The sequence below is a fragment of the Monodelphis domestica genome, chromosome 5 (genome assembly GCF_027887165.1).
Source record: "Monodelphis domestica isolate mMonDom1 chromosome 5, mMonDom1.pri, whole genome shotgun sequence".
Lineage (NCBI taxonomy): Eukaryota > Metazoa > Chordata > Mammalia > Didelphimorphia > Didelphidae > Monodelphis > Monodelphis domestica.
The window spans coordinates 210,720,967-210,740,102 of NC_077231.1; positions in this window are offsets into that span (position 1 = coordinate 210,720,967).

Genomic DNA, 19,136 nt, shown 5'->3' on the forward strand with positions numbered 1-19,136 from the left:
AGATCCAATGCGGGTTGGCGTGTACGAGGAAAAAAATTAGGAACTAATAAGCAGTATACATCTAATAATAATAATCATTATTATTATTTCAGCACTTTCATAGTATGTTAAGGTTTGCAAAATTTCACAATTATCTCATTTTATCCTCACAAATACCCCCTTGGGTTGTCATTACTATTACTATTATCCCCACTTTACTGATCAGGAAATTGAGGCAAAGGAAGGTTAAGTGAATTGTCCCAGAGATAAATGGCAAGAAATTGACTGAGGCAGGATTTTTTAAACTCAATTTTTGCTGATTTAAGATATAATCATCCACTCTGCCACCTATCTGCCTCTAACCAATAACTGAACATTAACTTCATTTTTTCCTTATATTTCTTTTAAAAAATCTCACCTTACATCTTAGAACCAGTACTATATGTTGGTTCTAAGATAGAAGAGCATTAAGATTTAGACAATGAGGATTAAGTGACTTGCCTAGGGTCATATGACTAGGAAGTGTCTGAGGTCACATTTGAACCCAGTACCTCGCATTGCTACCCCTGGCTCTCAATCTACTGAACCACATAGCTTCTTTCTTCAATATGTTTCAAATAGAAATATCTTACTAAGAAAAATATTCATGCTTTATGTGGGCCAGGTGAATAATCAGAATTAAGAAATTCAAAAACACTTGCGAAATTTATTTTCAATTAGCACATGAAATACATCAAATGAAGTATAAGCAGTAGGGGTAATTTATTAATTTGATAACTGGTCTTCTCTGCTGTGAACCTTAGTCAATGCCTTCTATTTTCAGTTGTGACATCAAAAAGCAGCCAAAAGGTCCAGTTGTTCTAATTGGCCATAGCTCCTTAGCAGGCTCCAATACAGGGAAGAGACATTGACAACACTGTCTATTTGCAGCATTGTTCAAGAAATATCTTTATTGAATTGATACAAGTTGGATGATTGAAGCTATTGGTTGCATGCAATTTATACCTTCTTAAAAGAGGTATTAAATACCACAAAGATTAAAATAATTAATGATTACTTTTTTCCCTCTAAAGTGGATTTGTGCAAGGTTATAAGGTCACATATTTAGGTCTGGAGGGTACTATAGAGACCATGTAGTCCAAACTCATTTTATATCTGAGGAAACCAAGGCCTGGAAATAGTAAAAGATGTCACCAAGATCACAGAATCTGGGAGAAAAAGTAGAATTTGAAACTTAGGTATCTTTCTAAAAAGTAATTTCTTTCCATCATCTCACTCTGCCCCTCAAACTGAGAATGAGAGATGCTGTTTTATTGTCACTCAGCTCACAATTGTCTGATTCCAGATTTTAACCTAGGTCTTATTGGCTATAGGTCAAGGAATCTGACAATAACATAACAGGGAAGAACAAGTCCCCAGTGTCATTTCTTGAACTGCATCAGTGATATAGACTATGGATTAGGGACAAGTTACTAGACTTTAAAACTGGAAGGGACCTTAAGTCATTTAGTCTAACCCTTTCACTTTTTAGAAGAAAGCAAAATCTAAAAACTTTTTTGTATTTCAAATCATCATTTAGAACGTCCCCTGCACCATTTCCATTTACCAGTGAGCCAATCATCGTGGAGCCTTCTGAGTATGCGCCATATTTGAGAGTGGGTGACTGTGAAATAGTACATAGGAAACATTTATTCATGTGATGTTTTACATGTAAGAAAGTCTGGGGTAGATATTTGGACATATATTTAAAAAAGGAACATTTAAGTGTAAACCAAGACCAAGATGACTATCTCTGTCAAAATATGAAGGACTTATATTGGTTATGCTTGTCATTATCAAGCATATTTGGCTACCAACTAATAATTTAGTGAATGATAAAATAATAAGGATACACCTTCCAAATTATTTAAATCAGTCACCTTATTTTAATGCTCCCAAGACACAAGACTTAAAATGAGCAGCAATTGTAAATATCCCAACTAATCAATCTGATTTAATAATATTGATTTGGAATCTAGAACAAAATTTTAGGTATAATCAAGGCTAGTCAATATTTCATAAAAAAGATATATCAGGGAAGCCTCCTCTAATTTCATTGATGGAATATATTTTAAAATAAATGAGCCTAGGAGAGATGGATCACACAGTTATCCCTACCTATTGGGGAGGCTAAAACTGGTGTATTGTTTGAGCTCACTAAGAACAGAAAAACTCAATAAGATACTCAAACACCAATATGCTGAGCATTCAGAAGGTAGAGAGAAGAGGACATGAGATAAAGTAAACCAGCCTACTTTGAAGCGTCAGGTCAATGTTTCTGTGCTAATCCACAGTAGGACCAGGTCTATGAGTGGCTGCTTCACTTCCAGTCTGGGTGAGATAGGGAGATTCATTCTTTTAAAAAAAGTCAACTTAAATCTCTGATGTCATTCTTTGGTATATTAAAAGCTCACATAAACTAAATTTCTATTAAAATACTTTGTCTTAAACAGGAATGTTGGCATATTGTCACTATGGATAAATAAAACATATTTTGTGTAATATACAACTTGGAGGTATAATAATAATAAAATTACTCTTTAAATACCATTCATGAATAAGAGACCTATAACTTTCCACTTGGTTTTTACTCAGTTCACTTTACAAAGTAAGAAAAAAATGTATGAAAACCTTCTATTCATCATAATGGGAGTTCAAGAGAAGACAATTTAGTAAAAGAAAGTGTAACTATAAATGGTGTTTCTAATCACTGAAAGTTTTTTAATGAAAAATTACACAAATTAATGCCTATAAAGTCTAGAGATATTTGTGAAAATAATATATATTTAATCTCATTTAAAATATGATACCAAATTTTATAATATTTTACATGAAATCAATCCACATTTGTGAATATTTAAATAACATGAAATATAAAAATATATAATCTACACAATTATCTCTATATCATATATTGATTACTAAAGGAAAAGGTAACCACTCTTTAAATTCAAAGGAAATGCATAATTGACAAGAAAAGGAGAAAGGTAAATATTACTGGTTACTATTCAGCCTACGTATCTACTTGGGTTGTTAAGGTTTGAGGCATCCAGGAGGAAAACATCTCAGTATTCAAGATCAAAGAAGGACTGATAAATGTGAGGGTCCTAAAGACTGGTAATAATTGAAGATGAATATTGAAAATTATATGCAACATGTGTATTCTTTTACCAACTTGTATTCCTAGCTATATTCCATCATATTAAGCAATAATAAAATAATAGGAGAAACACTACCATAATAAATATTATGTTGTATGGCATCTCTCTCTATTTTTCCACTAATGGGGGTACTTGCGTCATCAGCAAGAAAGTCAAGCTGATGTAGCAATCTTAAAGGAAGGATGAGAACACGAGAGTCTTGCAATTGAAAATGTGCCAAAATGCAATTAGAAGAACTGCCATTTCTCCTTCTGGAAGCTTTCATTACAATCTCCCACATCTGAACAGGTGCAAACTACCCCAGAGCATCCCTTTCATTCTTCTCAGTTTTTCTTCCCCATATTCCCAAGTGTTAAACATGCATATTTAACAGTGGACAGAGTGAATAAGATAAGGTTTTATAGGAATGGTTACAGATGATGGAAATAGGGGAATTATTCTCATCCCTCACTGTTACACACACTCAACCCTACATTGGAAGTGTGAAAAAAGAGCCAGATCATCTCTCTTTTTAGATGGATCATAGTTTGTGGGGGTGGGGGAAGAAGATTTAGGGGAAATAATAAACCTGGAGTCAGGAAATATGGAATTGATTAGAGTTCTTCCTCTTTGTGATGTTGAATAAGTTATTTAGTTATTTAGTCTTAGTTTGCTAATTTTCAAAGTGAAGATAATAATGTCCTACCTTCCTTACCAGAAGATTAAGAAGAATTAAATAAAATCATGTCCATAATGTGCTTTATGAACTTTACAGGATACATACAGAGACATTTTATCATAACCATCACCACCTCCATCATCATCATCATCATCATCATCATCATCATCATCATCATCATCATCACATATCCTTGACTGACATCTTTATCCCAATAAATGTGACTCAAGCAGTGACATTTAGTATTGGAACAACACAGAGCACTTCTTCAGAAAATCAAAAGATCATGATTGTATCATGAAGGACACTCCCTCTACACAGAAAACAATTTCTTCAGACTGTAGTTGACAGCTTCATGTGTTACTATACAGAAAAAGTCCACTTGTCAACTGGTTGAACAATGTTATGGTAATGAACCTCTTTGAACTTAATTAAATTGGCCCCCAGATCATGGATGCACAGTCTGTTGTTATACAACCATTACTCCCTAAACTATTAAGACTGTAATCCACAGAAATAACCCTTAAGAACCAATGCACATCCACGCCAAAATAGGATATCAGAGTATTTCATTCATTAGAAAACAGGTTGAGATCACCCCTTCTTGATTGAACCTCCCCCAACATAACAATTTCTTCTAAAACATTGCTGGAGATAGTAATTCTCTACTTAACCACATGTTTTGGAAAGACCTCATTCATGTTATTCATATGACTTGCTTTTAAAATTTTGGAGTTATACTCATTACTTTAAGGATCTCTCTTATATTGTCCCTTAATTACTCCCACATATTATTTCTCATTCTTCCCTTTTATAACACATCAACAAAAGTTCTAATCCCTCTGACAATCCTATTGTCTGACAATCCCTAATGACAAATCTATTAATGTTATAATATATTAGAAGTTTAAGACTAGGACTCCTTTAGAGTCTATCTAGTCTAAACTTCTTATTTTATCATTGAAAATGCTGAATCCTAGAGATGGGTCTTGTTATGTGGTATAATCCTAGCAATGTGCCTTCATAGCAAACATATGCCCAAACTGAAATCCCAGATTCCCAAAACACCTAGTCCATCAATTAATGCATTTCATCATAATGAGTTTTTCATGCTCCAGGTAATCATTTTCAATTCCATCAATTGATTCTAAAACAATATCAATCTAAAACCCTTTCCCATCCTAGGAGTTATAGTGGGGCTCTTTTTTCATTGGTCACAGCTTTGTGTGCAAATCCAGAAAGTCACAGGATGATCCTGTAATGAGTCTAGAGAAAAAACTTTTTGAATATCATAACATAGCATAGGATACTTGAAAATATACTTTTAAGATAGAAAACCTTTTTTCTTCTCCACATCTGAAGAAGGCACAAAGCTTTAGGGCCTTTCTTAGATCTGACTTTACACATAAACTAAATAAATACATAGTTTTATATTATACTATTAGCAGCCCATGAAATGTCTCCATTTTTACCTCTGTCCCTTGACTAAATATCTCTCTCATGAACTTCTACTCACATAAAAACATTTCTTCCAATAAATAAACTAATCTCTTTTAAAATTCAAATATCTCAGGGGCTGTTAATATATAAACAGTCTATCAATCATTCACACTTTGGCAGGACTTAATATAATCAGTAGCTTTCTTCTTAACACTCAGCTGAGAGCCATGGACTGAATGAATGAGAGTTTAAAATAAATAGGGAATAGAGAAAGCAAGGTAATTTATCACCTATAGAGCAGATCTGAATGGATTTCCATCACAGAAAAATCTAGGTTTTCTGAGGGAGAAATAGAGTAGTATAGAGAAGGGAGTGTGGGACGTGGATTCAGAAGGTCTACTTTCATATCTTAGTTACAACACTTACTAGTTAAGTGACCATGAGGAAGCCATTAAATTATCTGATCCTCATGTATCTTGTTGAGTCTTCAGATTCTCCCATAAAGACAATATTATCCAATGCCATGATATCCAAATATGGCACATGCATCCCCCTTCTCTCTTCTTCTGTTGCCTTATACATCCTAACTTTCTCTCTCACCAGCAGGTTGGGAAGCTTTACCAAAAGTTGAAGAGAAAAGACATAGGTACCCAAAATGACTTGAATTAAAATCAACATCTTTTAGAGTCCTAGAGTTATCCTCAATGATGGGAAACAAATTCCTACTACTTGTCACTGGGTTATAATTGGTGTACTTCACAGATAAAAAACAATCAACATGATACCATTAACTAGATGTAATACATTTGCCAAATATAAAACATGAACCATGATAATAATAATATGTATTCAATAGAAGAGGAAAAAATAATACTTCATTAATAAACTTGGGTCATGATTTCCAACTAATATATACAATATTTTGGGAGGAAAGTGGAAAAATATTTACTAGACCCTTGGTAAGGAGGAACCTAAGTGTAGAAACTCATGTAACCTAAGTTACTCATAACACTGGATAATAGACTTTGATGTTCTTGGTATTTCCAGGGATAATATGTGCCACATAAAGCCACTCCTCTGCTAACTCTTCCACTTCAAGACATAGCTACTCTCATACAAAACAAAACTGATCCTCTTTTTACTTTCAAGCCAGTAAAGCAGTGACATATTGTTTTTGCTCATAAACACATTTAACATGATGCTAAGAAAATATTATACCATTTTAGTATGTGTATGAATATATGAGTATGTCCACATATAGAAAACCATGTATATGCACACACACATATATGTATATGCATATATGTATATATGTGTGTATATATATATATATATATATATTGCATTTCTTAAGCAAAATACAATTTCCACAATCCAGGAAACTGAAAAAAAAATAGCTGTCTGAAAAATGCAGATAAGTCCACCCAGATCTTCATTTGACAGGATTCGCCTTTGTCCAAGTGGCTATAAGCAAGTCTACTCTTCCTATATTAAAGCAAATGTAAGTTTGTCTTTCCCACATTGTTTTTTCCCCTCAAAACATCATATCATTTGAAAACAATGAATGATCCTTAAGGAAACTCCCCTATATGAGAATCTAAATAGTGCTGGAGAACAATAATTTTTTTTTAAATTGTATTCATATAACAGTATGAAAGATGAAAAGGGTTATCTTATCTCTAATGAAGAGGAAATTAATGTAATTATTAAGAACAATTTGGGCAATTATATGGCAATAAATATGACAATCTAGGTGAAATGGGTGAATATTTACAAAAATATAAATTGCCAAGATTAACAAAAGAGGATATTGAATATTTAAACAATCCCATCTCAGAAAAAGAAATTGCCATCAAGGAACTTCCTAAGAAAAAATCACCAAGGCCAGATGGTTTCACAAGTGGATTCTAGCAAACATTTAAAGAACAACTAATCCTAATATTGTACAAATTATTTGACACAATAAGCAAAGAAGGAGTCTTACAAAATTCTTTTTATGACACAAATATGGTACTGATTCCCAAGCCAGGCACATCAAAAACAGAGAAAGAAAACTACAGGCCAATCTCCTTAGGGAACATAGATGCAAAAATCTTAAATAGAATACTAGCAAAGACTACAGAAAGTTATCACAAGAATTATCCACTATGGCCAGATGGGATTTATACCAGGAATGCAAGGACAGTTTAATACTAGAAAACCATCTGCATAATTGCCATATCAATAATCAAACCAACAGAAATCACACAACTATATCAATGAGTGCAGAAAAACCTTTGACAAAATACAATACCCATTCTTATTAAAAACACTAGAAAGTATAGTAATACAAGCCACAAAATAAAAAAGAGAATATATTTAAAACCATCAACAAGTATCACCTGCAATGGGGCCAAGTTAGAAGCCTTCCCAATAAGACCAGGAGTGAAGCAAGGATACCTGTTATTACCTCTATTATTTAAAATTGTACTAGAAATGCTAGTGATAGCAATTATAGAAAAAAGGAACTGAAAGGATTGAAGTAGGCAATGAGGAAACTAAACTATCATTTTTGTAGATTATATACTTCTAGAATCAGAGAAAATCAATGAAAAAGCTAATGAAAATAACTTTAGCAATCTTGCAGGATGAAAAAATAAATCCACATAAATCATCAGCATTTCTGTATATTTCAAACAAAATACAGCAGCAGGCATTAGAAAGAGAAACTCCATTTAAAATAACTCTAGAAAATATAAAATATTCAGGAAATTTAACTGTCAACACAAACACAGGAATTATATGAACATAAAAATTAGGTTTTGATCAACATCTTACATCCTATACAAAGATAAATTCAAAATGGGTAAATGAAAAATGTAAAGAATTAAATGATAAATAAATTAGGTGAACATAGAATAGTATACTAATCAGATCTGTAGGAAATTAAGGAATTTAAGGCCAAGCAAGAGATAGAGAACATTACAAAAATGTAAAATAAATGAGTTTGATTATATCAAATTTAAAAGGTTTTATATAAACAAAACCAATGCAACCAAAATAGAAGGAAAGCAACAAACTTGGAAAATATTTTATAACAAAACTCTCTGAAAAAGGTTTAATTTTCAAAATATATAAGTCAAATTTAAAAGAAATCCAGTCACTCCCCAATTGCCAAATGGTCAAGGGACATGAATAGGCAATTTTCATATGAAGAAATTGAAACTATCAATAAACACATGAAAAAGTGTTCTAAATCCCTCCTGATTAGATCACATGCAAATTAAAACACTGCTGAGGTACCACCTCACATCTAGCAGACTGGCCAATATGGCAGAAAAGGAAAGTGATAAATGTTGGAGGACATGTGGCAAAATTGGAACACGAATGCATTGCTGGTAGAGTTATGAATTGGTCTTACCATTCTGTAGGGCTATTTGGAATTATTTTCAAAGGGCTTTAAAAGAATACTGCCCTTTGATACCACCATAGAACTGCTAGGTTTGTACCCCAAAGAGATAATAAGAAAAATACTTTTACAAAAATATTTATAGCCTCACTCTTTGTGTTGGCAAAATTTGGAAAATTAGGGGATGTCCATCAATTGAGGAATGGCTGAACAAATAGCATCTTCTGGTGATGGAATACTATTGTGCTGAAACTAATGATGAAATGGAGGATTTCCATGTGAATTGGAAAGACCTCCAGGAATCAATGCAGATTGAAATGAGCAGAACCAGGAGAATATTGTACACAGAAATTGATAAATTGTGGCATACACAATTGTAATAGACTTTTTTCCTAGCAGCAATGCAATTATCCAAGACAATTCAGAGGAACTTATGAGAAAGAATGCTATCCACATTCAGAGAAAGAACTGGGGGAGTAGAAACACAGAAGAAAAACATATGATCAATCACATGGTTCATTGGGGATATGATTGGGATTTTGATGTGAAAAGATTACTCTATTGCAAATATGAATAATTTGGAAATGAGTTTTGGACAATGATATGTGTATAACCCAGTTGAATTGCTTATCAACTGAAGGAGGGAGAGGAAAGGGGAAGGAAAAATCGTAAGTTATGTAATCATGGGAAAATATTCTAAATAGGTTTTTTTAAATTGTGTACATGGAAGCAGAATTCAGTCATTATCACAAAAGATGAGGAACTCTATGTTTCTCTCTGTGTCTCTTTGTCACTGTCAGTATCTCTGTGTATATTTCTCTTTCTATCACTCTGTCATTGTATGCCTATCTCCAGAGAAAGAATTGATAAACAGAAATAAGTAAGATGTTTTATATGTAAATATTTCATTTTGTTAAATTATGCCTTCCCTAATGGTAAGGGAAAGGGAAAGATAGAGTTAACTAGTTATTTTAATGTAATAAACAAATAAATTTAAATTTAAATAGTAATGATATCAAAAATTCTGCACACAGAAGCAAGATTCAATCATTTTCCATTCACCACAGCAGCTAAGGATCACTAAGTGTATCAGTGTATTTCTCTCTTTCTCTGTTACTCTGTTTATCTGTCTCTCTGCCTCTGTCTTTTACTGTATCTCCCTTTATCATAACCCATTATTACTTCTAATATATATCATCCATCCAGTCATTATAAGCATTTCTTTTTTTATATACCAGGTACTGTTATAAGTTCTGGAAACACAGAGAGAGAAAATGTGATCCCTACTCTGAAGCATTATGCATTCTAGTGATTTTTTTGTTGTTCATCTTTTCAGTAGTGTCTGACTCTTTTGTGAGCTCTTACCAGGCTCTTCCATCCTCCATTGTCTCCCAAAGTCTATCCAAATTCATGCTCATTGCCTCCATGTCACTATCTATCCAACTCATCCCTTTTTATCCCCTTCTCCTTTTGCCTTTAATCTTTCTCAAAAACAGAGCCTTTTCTAATGAGTGTTCTCTTCTTATGATGTGGCCAAAGTATTTAAGTTTCATCTTCATTGTTTGGACTTCCAGTGAATAGCCTGAATTAATTTTTTTAAGTATTAACTGATTTGTTCTCCTTACTTTCAAAGGGATTCTCAAAAGTCTTCTCCAGTTCCACAATTCAAAAACATCAATTCAGCAGTAGTCAGTTTTTCTTATAGTCCACTTCTAACAGCCATAAATTGTTACTGTAAAAAACAATAGCTTTGACAATACTGACTTTCAGTGGGAAGGTAATAATTCTTCTTATTAGCATGCTGTCCAGATTTGCAATATCCTTCTTTACAAAGAGAAAGAATATTTTAATTTCAAGTCTGCAGTCACTGTCTGCAGTGACCTTTGAGCCAAAAACTATAAACTATGTCTTTGCTTCCATTTTTTTCTCTATTTGCCAGTAAGTGGTAGAACCAATTGCCATTATCTTAGTTTTTGTTTTTTTAAATATTAAGCTTAAAGCCAACTTTTGGGCTCTCCTCTTTCACTCTTATTGAGATTTCCAAATTCTTCTTCACTTTCTTCCATTTATATATATATATATATATATATATATATATATATATATAACTTCCAGTTATATAGTCTGTGTATTTGATATTGTTGCTATTTTTTCCTAAAACCTTAACTCCAGTTTTGTATGCATCTAATCTAGCATGTCACATGATGTGCTTTGCATATAAGTTAAATAAATAAGGTGATGATTTGCATGAATAAATAGAATGATGATATACAATTTTGTCATATTCCTTTCCCAATCTCAAACCAATTGATCATTGCATATTTTTGGTTCTAATTGTTGCTTCTTGATCAGTATACATGACAAGTAACATGATCTGCCACACCCATAACTTTGAAGCTTCTGCACATTTTGTTATTATCCAAATTGTCAAAGGTTTTAATGCAATTGCTGAAGCAGAAGTAGATGCATTTTGGGGGGAAATTTTAATTTAATTAGTTAATTTAGAATATTTTTCCATGGTTATAAGATTTATATTCTTCCACCCCCAACCACCTCCTGTAGATGACATGCAATTCCACTGGATTTTACATGTGTCATTGATCGAGACCTATTTCCATATTATTGATATTTACATTAGGGTGATCCTTTAGAGTCTATATTCCTAATCATATCCCCATCGACCAATGTGATGAAGCAGTTGTTTTTCTTCTGTGTTTCTACTCCCACCATTCTTACTCTGAATGTGGATAGCATTCTTTCTCATAAGACTCTCCAAGATACATTTTTATGGAATTCCCTTGCTTGCTCGATAATCAGCAAATGTTGGCAATTTGGTCTCTAGTTCTTCTGCTCCTTCAAAAACCAGGCTGTTATGGTAATTCTTGATTCATGTTTCAGTGAGGCCTAGCTAGAAGAATCTTAAGCTTAAACTTGCCGGCATGTGAAAAGAATGCAACTGTTCAGTTATTTAAACCTTCTTTTGCATTACCCTTATTTATAATTAGGATGTAAATGAATCTTTTCCAATCCATTGGCCACTGTTGAGTTTTATAACTTAATTGGCATATTAAGTGCAATAAATTAACAGCATCATCTTTTAGGATTTAAATTAGCTTATCAGGAATTTTATCATGTCTACTAGCCCTATTGTACAGCAATGCTTACTAAGGATATTTTTTAATATATTTTATTTGATCATTTCCAAGCATTATTCGTTAGAGACATAGATAATTTTCTTTTCCTCCCCCCCCACCCCTCCTAGCCGACGCATAAGTCCACTGGGCATTAGATGTTTTCCTGATTTGAACCCATTGCTTTGTTGATAGTATTTGCATTAGAGTGTTCATTTAGAGTCTATCCTCTGTCATGTCCCCTAAACCTCTGTATTCAGGCAGTTGCTTTTTCTCGGTGTTTCCACTCCCATAATTTATCCTTTGCTTATGAATGGTGTTTTTTTCTCCTAGATCCCTGCAAGTTGTTCAGGGACATTCCACCGCCACTAATGGAGAAGTCCATTACGTTCGATTATACCACAGTGTATTAGTCTCTGTGTACAATGTTCTCCTGGTTCTGCTCCTCTCGCTCTGCATCACTTCCTGGAAGTTGTTCCAGTCTCCATGGAACTCCTCCACTTTATTATTACTTTAAGCACAATAGTATTCCATCACCAACATATACCACAATTTGCTCAGCCATTCCCCAATTGATGGGCATCCCCTCGTTTTCCAGTTTTTGGCCACCACAAAGAGTGCAGCTATGAATATTTTTGTACAAGTCTTTTTGTCCATTATCTCTTTGGGGTACAGACCCAGCAGTGCTATGGCTGGGTCAAAGGGTAGATATTCTTTTGTCGCCCTTTGGGCATAGTTCCAAATTGCCCTCCAGAATGGTTGGATCAGTTCACAGCTCCACCAGCAATGAATTAATGTCCCTGCTTTGCCACATCCCCTCCAGCATTCATTACTTTCCTTTGCTGTTATGTTAGCCAATCTGCTAGGTGTGAGGTGATATCTCAGAGTTGTTTTGATTTGCATCTCTCTGATTATAAGAGATGTAGAACACTTCTTCATGTGCTTGTTAATAGTTTTGATTTCTTTATCTGAGAACTGCCTATCCTTGTCCCTTGCCCATTTATCAATTGGAGAATGGCTTGATTTTTTGTACAATTGATTTAGCTCTTTATAAATATGAGTAGTTAAACCTTTGTGAGAGGTTTCTATGAAGATTTTTTCCCAATTTGTTGTTTCCCTTCTGATTTTAGTTATATTGGTTTTGTTTGTACAAAAGCTTGATGTAGTCAAAATTATTTATTTTACATTTTGTGATTCTTTCTATGTCTTGCTTGGTTTTAAAGCCTTTCCCCTCCCAAAGGTCTGACATGTATACTATTCTGTGTTTACCCAATTTACTTATGGTTTCCTTCTTTATGTTTAAGTCACTCACCCATTTTGAATTTATCTTGGTGTAGGGTGTGAGGTGTTGATCTATTCCTAGTCTCTCCCACACTGTCTTCCAATTTTCCCAGCAGTTTTTATCGAATAGTGGATTTTTGTCCCAAAAGCTGGGATCTTTGGGTTTATCGTATACTGCCTTGCTGAGGTCGCTTGCCCCCAGTCTATTCCACTGATCTTCCTTTCTGTTTCTTAGCCAGTACCAAATTGTTTTGATGACTGCTGCTTTGTAATATAGTTTTAGGTCAGGGACTGCAAGGCCCCCATCATATGTGTTTTTTTCATTATTTCCCTGGATATCCTTGATCTTTTGTTCTTCCAAATGAACTTTGTTATGTTTTTTTCTAAATCAGTGAAGAAGTATTTTGGTATTTCAATGGGTATGGCACTAAATAGATAAATAAGTTTGGGTAGGATGGTCATTTTTATTATATTGGCTCATCCTATCCATGAGCAGTTAACGTTTTTCCATTTGCTCAAGTCTAGTTTTAGTTGTGTGGAGAGTGTTTTGTAGTTGTGTTCATATAGTTCCTGTGTTTGTCTTGGGAGGTAGATCCCTAGGTATTTTATTTTGTCTAAGGTGATTTTGAATGGGATTTCTCTTTCTAGTTCTTGCTGCTGAGCAGTGTTGGAGATATATAGAAAAGCTGATGATTTATGTGGGTTTATTTTGTATCCTGCAACTTTGCTAAAGTTGTTGATTATTTCAATTAGCTTTTTGGTTGAATCTCTAGGATTCTTTAAGTAGACCATCATGTCATCCGCAAAGAGTGATAACTTGGTCTCCTCCTTGCCTATTTTGATGCCTTCAATTCCTTTATCTTCTCTAATTGCTACTGCTAGTGTTTCTAGTACAATGTCAAATAGTAGAGGTGATAATGGGCATCCTTGTTTCACTCCTGATCTTATTGGGAATGCATATAGTTTATCCCCATTGCAGATGATATTAGCTGTTGGTTTTAGATATATACTGTTTATTATTTTTAGGAATGACCCTTCTATTCCTATGCTTTCTAGTGTTTTTAATAGGAATGGGTGTTGTATTTTATCAAAGGCTTTTTCTGCATCTATTGAGATAATCATGTGGTTCTTGCTAGTTTGCTTGTTGATGTGGTCAATTATGTGGATGGTTTTCCTAATGTTGAACCAGCCCTGCATCCCTGGTATAAATCCTACTTGATCATGGTGAATGATCCTTCTGATCACTTGCTGGAGTCTTTTTGCTAGTATCCTATTTAAGATTTTTGCATCTATATTCATTAGGGAGATTGGTCTATAGTTTTCTTTCTCTGTTTTTGACCTGCCTGGTTTTGGAATCAGTACCATGTTTGTGTTGTAAAAGGAGTTTGGTAGAACTCCCTCTTTGCTTATTATGTCAAATAGTTTGTATGGTATTGGGAATAACTGTTCTCTGAATGTTTGATAGAATTCACTGGTGAATCCATCAGGCCCTGGGGATTTTTTCTTAGGAAGTTCTTTGATGGCTTGATGGATTTCAATTTCTGATATGGGATTATTTAAGAATTTTATTTCCTCTTCTGTTAGTCTAGGCAGTTTGTATTTTTGTATATATTCATCCATTTCTCCTAAATTGGTGTATTTATTGCCATATAATTGGGCAAAGTAATTTCTAATGATTTCCTTAATTTCATCTTCATCGGAGGTGCTGTCCCCCTTTTCATCTTTAATGCTGTTAATTTGCTTTTCTTCCTTCCTTTTTTTAATTAGATTGACCAGTACTTTGTCTATTTTGTTTGTTTTTTCAAAGTACCATCTTCTTGTCTTATTTATTAAATCAATAGTTCTATCACTTTCGATTTTATTAATTTCTCCCTTAATTTTTAGGATTTCTAATTTGGTTTTCTGCTGGGGGTTTTTAATTTGATCGCTTTCGAGTTTTTTCAATTGCATTTCCAATTTATTGATCTCTGCTCTCCCTTGTTTGTTAATATAAGCATTCAGGGATATGAATTTACCTCTGATTACCACTTTGGCTGCATCCCAAAAGGTTTGAAAGGATGTTTCACCATTGTCATTTTCCTTGATGAAATTATTAATTGTTTCTATGATTTCTTCTTTAATTAATCGGTTTTGGAGTTTTGGAGTATCATATTGTTTAATTTCCAATTGGTTTTAGATTTGGTTTTCCATGTACCATTACTAATCATTATTTTTATTGCCTTGTGATCTGAGAAGGCTGCATTCATTATTTCTGCTTTTCTTCTTTTGTGTGCTATGTTTCTGTGACCTAATGTATGGTCAATTTTTGTGAATGTGCCATGTGGTGCTGAGAAGAAGGTGTATTCCTTTTTATCCCTATTTATTTTTCTCCATATGTCTATTAATTCTAATTTTTCTAAGATTTCATTCACTTCTTTTACCTCTTTCTTATTTATTTTTTGATTTGATTTATCTAAATTTGATAATGGTTGGTTTAAGTCTCCCACTAATATGGTTTTACTGTCTATTTCTTCCTTCAATTCTCCTAGTTTCTCCATTAGAAATTTGGGTGCTATATTATTTGGTGCATACATGTTGATTAATGATATTTCCTCATTGTCTAGAGTCCCTTTTAACAAAATATAATTACCTTCCCTATCCCTTTTGATCAGGTCTATTTTGGCATTGGCTTTATCAGATATCATGATTACCACTCCTGCCTTCTTTCTATCAGTTGAGGCCCAGAAGGTCTTACTCCATCCTTTAATTCTGACCTTGTGGGTGTCAACCCTCCTCATGTGTGTTTCTTGAAGACAACATATGGTAGGGTTTTGGATTCTAATCCATTCTGCTATTCGTCTACGTTTTATGGGTGAGTTCATCCCATTCACGTTCAAAGTTATGATTGTCATTTGTGGATTCCCTGGCATTTTGATTGCCTTCCCTAATTCTAACCTTTTCTTCTTTGGCTCTACCTTTTGGTCCTGTGATTTACTTTGAATCAGTCCCCCTTTTAGTCCCTCCCTTTTTGTTCCCTCCCCCTCCCCCCTCTCTTTCCCTCCCTTTTTGTTCTCCCTCTCCCCCTCCCCTCCTTGGTTTTCCCTTCTCCTTACCCTTTTTGGGTAAGATAGAATTCAAGATCCCAATGGATCTGGATGTTTTTCCCTCTCAGAGTTGATTTCCCTGAGATTGAGGTTTAAGTAACCCCCCCTCTCTTCCTCTCCTTCTTATAGGAGTTTTCTTCCCCTCCCCTTCCCATGTGAATCTTTGTGTGAGAACCATTATTCTATTTGGTCTTTCTTTACCCCCTATTTATACATTACATTTTCGCCACATATTAGTATACATAGATTGATATAAATGTAGTCCTTATAGAAGAGAGTTTGAGTAAAAGAAGAAGATAACATTTCCCCCCTTTCCTTAATATTTACCTTTTCAGGTATTCCTTGCTCTTTGATTTTCAGTATCAAACTTTCCACAGAGCTCTGGTCTTTTCTTTGCAAAGAGTTGGAAGTCTTCTATTTTGTTGAATGCCCATACTTTCCCTTGGAAGTATATAGTCAATTTTGCTGGGTAGCTGATTCTTGGTTGGAGACCCAGCTCTCTTGCCTTTCTGAAGATCATGTTCCATGCCTTACGATCATTCAGAGTAGAACTTGCAAGGTCTTGTGTGACCCTGATTGGCATTCCTTTATATCCAAATTGTCTTTTTCTGGCTTCCATTAGGATTTTTTCTTTTGTTTGAGAGCTTTGGAATTTGGCAATTACATTCCTGGGAGTTGTCTTTTGGGGGTTTAGTGTAGAAGGTGTTCTGTGAGCTCTGTCAGTGGCTGTATTGCCCCCTTGTTCTAGAATCTCTGGGCAATTTTCTTTGATTATATCTTGTATCACCATGTCCAGTTTGGTGTTTATTTCTGGCTTTTCTGGGAGTCCAATTATTCTTAAATTATCTCTTCTCCCTCTATTTTCCAGATCTATCACCTTGTCGGTGAGATATTTTATGTTCTCTTCTAATTTCTTGGTGTTTTGGCTTTGCTTTATTAGTTCTTGCTTTAAAGCCTGGTTTTCTTTTACAGTTTGGTCAAACTGGTTTTGTAGATGCGTGAATTTCTTTTGCATTATTTCCCACTTTTCCTCCCAGAGGGCTTCCATCTTTTTGGTCATTTCTGATTCAAATTCTTCATGGGTTTGTGGAGAGTTTCCATTTCCTTTGGAAGATTTTGGAGCATTTTCTTGTATATCTTCTTCTATCTGCTCTGTATTTTGTATTTTGGCTCCATAGAATGTGTCCAAAGTCACCCCTTTCTTCTTATTTTTCTTGGTATTTTGGGGCTTCTGTGCTTCTGTGGAGTTTGCCATCTCTGAATGTGGAGTATTAGCTTTTCTTATCTCTGTCTGGTGTTCAGAGGTTTTAATCCTGGGCAGATTGTCCTTTCTATGAGCTTTCCCTGGTTTGAGCTGAGTATGCCTCACTGGAACTGGAATGGAAGGGTCGGACCACAAGGCCACACTCTCCCCCCGGCTTGCTTTCCGGAAGTTGCCTTCAGAATCGCTGGCCGTGAGGCTGTTTCGTCGGCCTGCGGGGGGATGGGCTGCAGCTTCCCCAAGCTCCGAGGGCAGGGACTTTCACTGAGTCTTGGATAGCAGGATCCAGCCCGTGAGGCTGTCTTGCCCACCCTGAGGGTTGCTGTTGTTTCCACCCGCTCTCTGCAGAGGAAGCCCCAGGCAGTAACTTTCACTGGGACTCGGATAGAAGGCCCTGAGGGTTGTTGTTCCGAGGACCCTGCTCTCTGAGCCGGCCGGGCTGCGGCTTCCGGGAGCCTTGGACTCTGCGCTCCTACCCCTGAGGTCCGAGTGATCTCGGGTTCTGGATTTTGAGGGGAGCCGTACCTTTTGAACCGGGTCCAGGTCCAGGAGGAGGGTTCCCAGGGTCTGTGCTGTTGATCGTTTTGAATTTCGGCGCCTTAGGAGCTTATAGTTTAAGATAGGTCGGGAAGGGTTTTCCGGAGATCTGAACTTTAGCTTTCTCTAAGCCGCCATCTTAACAGGAAGTCTCCTTACTAAGGATATTTTGACTTCCTTCTCTAGGATGTCTGTCTCTAGGTCAGTCATAACTAACTAATTAGCTAGCTAGCTAGCAAGCTAGATATAAATTTTCAACATAATATATTACTTTGAAAGTTGTCATATAAAATATTTATATGTGTGTATCTATAATATGGTATACATACTACATATGTATGTAGCTCATGTATAGTATGTATATATAAATAGATAGATATACAAAACTAGCATTTACAAGATAAATAGGGGACAAATGTAAAAGGAAAGGAATTTTAATCTAGAGCAACTAGAAAAAGACTTCCTATGAAATTAAGTCATTAAGTAAGTCAGGGAAATAGGCTAACTAAGAAATTAAACTAAGAAACTTGGGGCTTAGGGGCTATTGGCATGAGAGATGTCAGTATAAAGGAACATATAGGAGACCTAGTGTATCATTCTCAAGAAAGTACAAGGAAACTAGTAAACCTAAAGTGAAGAATGAGTGGAGGGCAACAAAAATGATACAGAAATGGAATGCACTAAATGAAGTGTATCAATCAATTGATAAGCTTCTAACCTTTCTCATATGCCAGACATTACAGGAGTAAAAATACAAAAAAGGAAATAATCACATTCCTCAAGTAGCCTGTGATTTTATGGGTAAATAGCACATAAGTAAGAGGTAGTATGATATAATGGAAAAAAATTTTTGACTTAAATTCAGGAAAAATTCAATTCAAGTATCTATGGGATCCTAGAAAAATCACTTAATTTCTCAATGTTCTATGGAACTCTCTCATATAAAAACCAGTTACTTGCATTGATAGAGAAAATTCCTAATAAAATGAAGTCACAAGTCTAGTCCCTATCAGTAGACTTCTTTTGGGGACTGGGAGGTTGAAGACGGGGACACCAATAAATAATTAAATAAAAAAGACCTCATAGCATTTGAGTTTGGCTTTCAGACAAATTAGGAATTCGATGAAGCAAAAATAAGAAGACAAGGATTTTCAGTAATGGGAGATAACCAGTGTGAA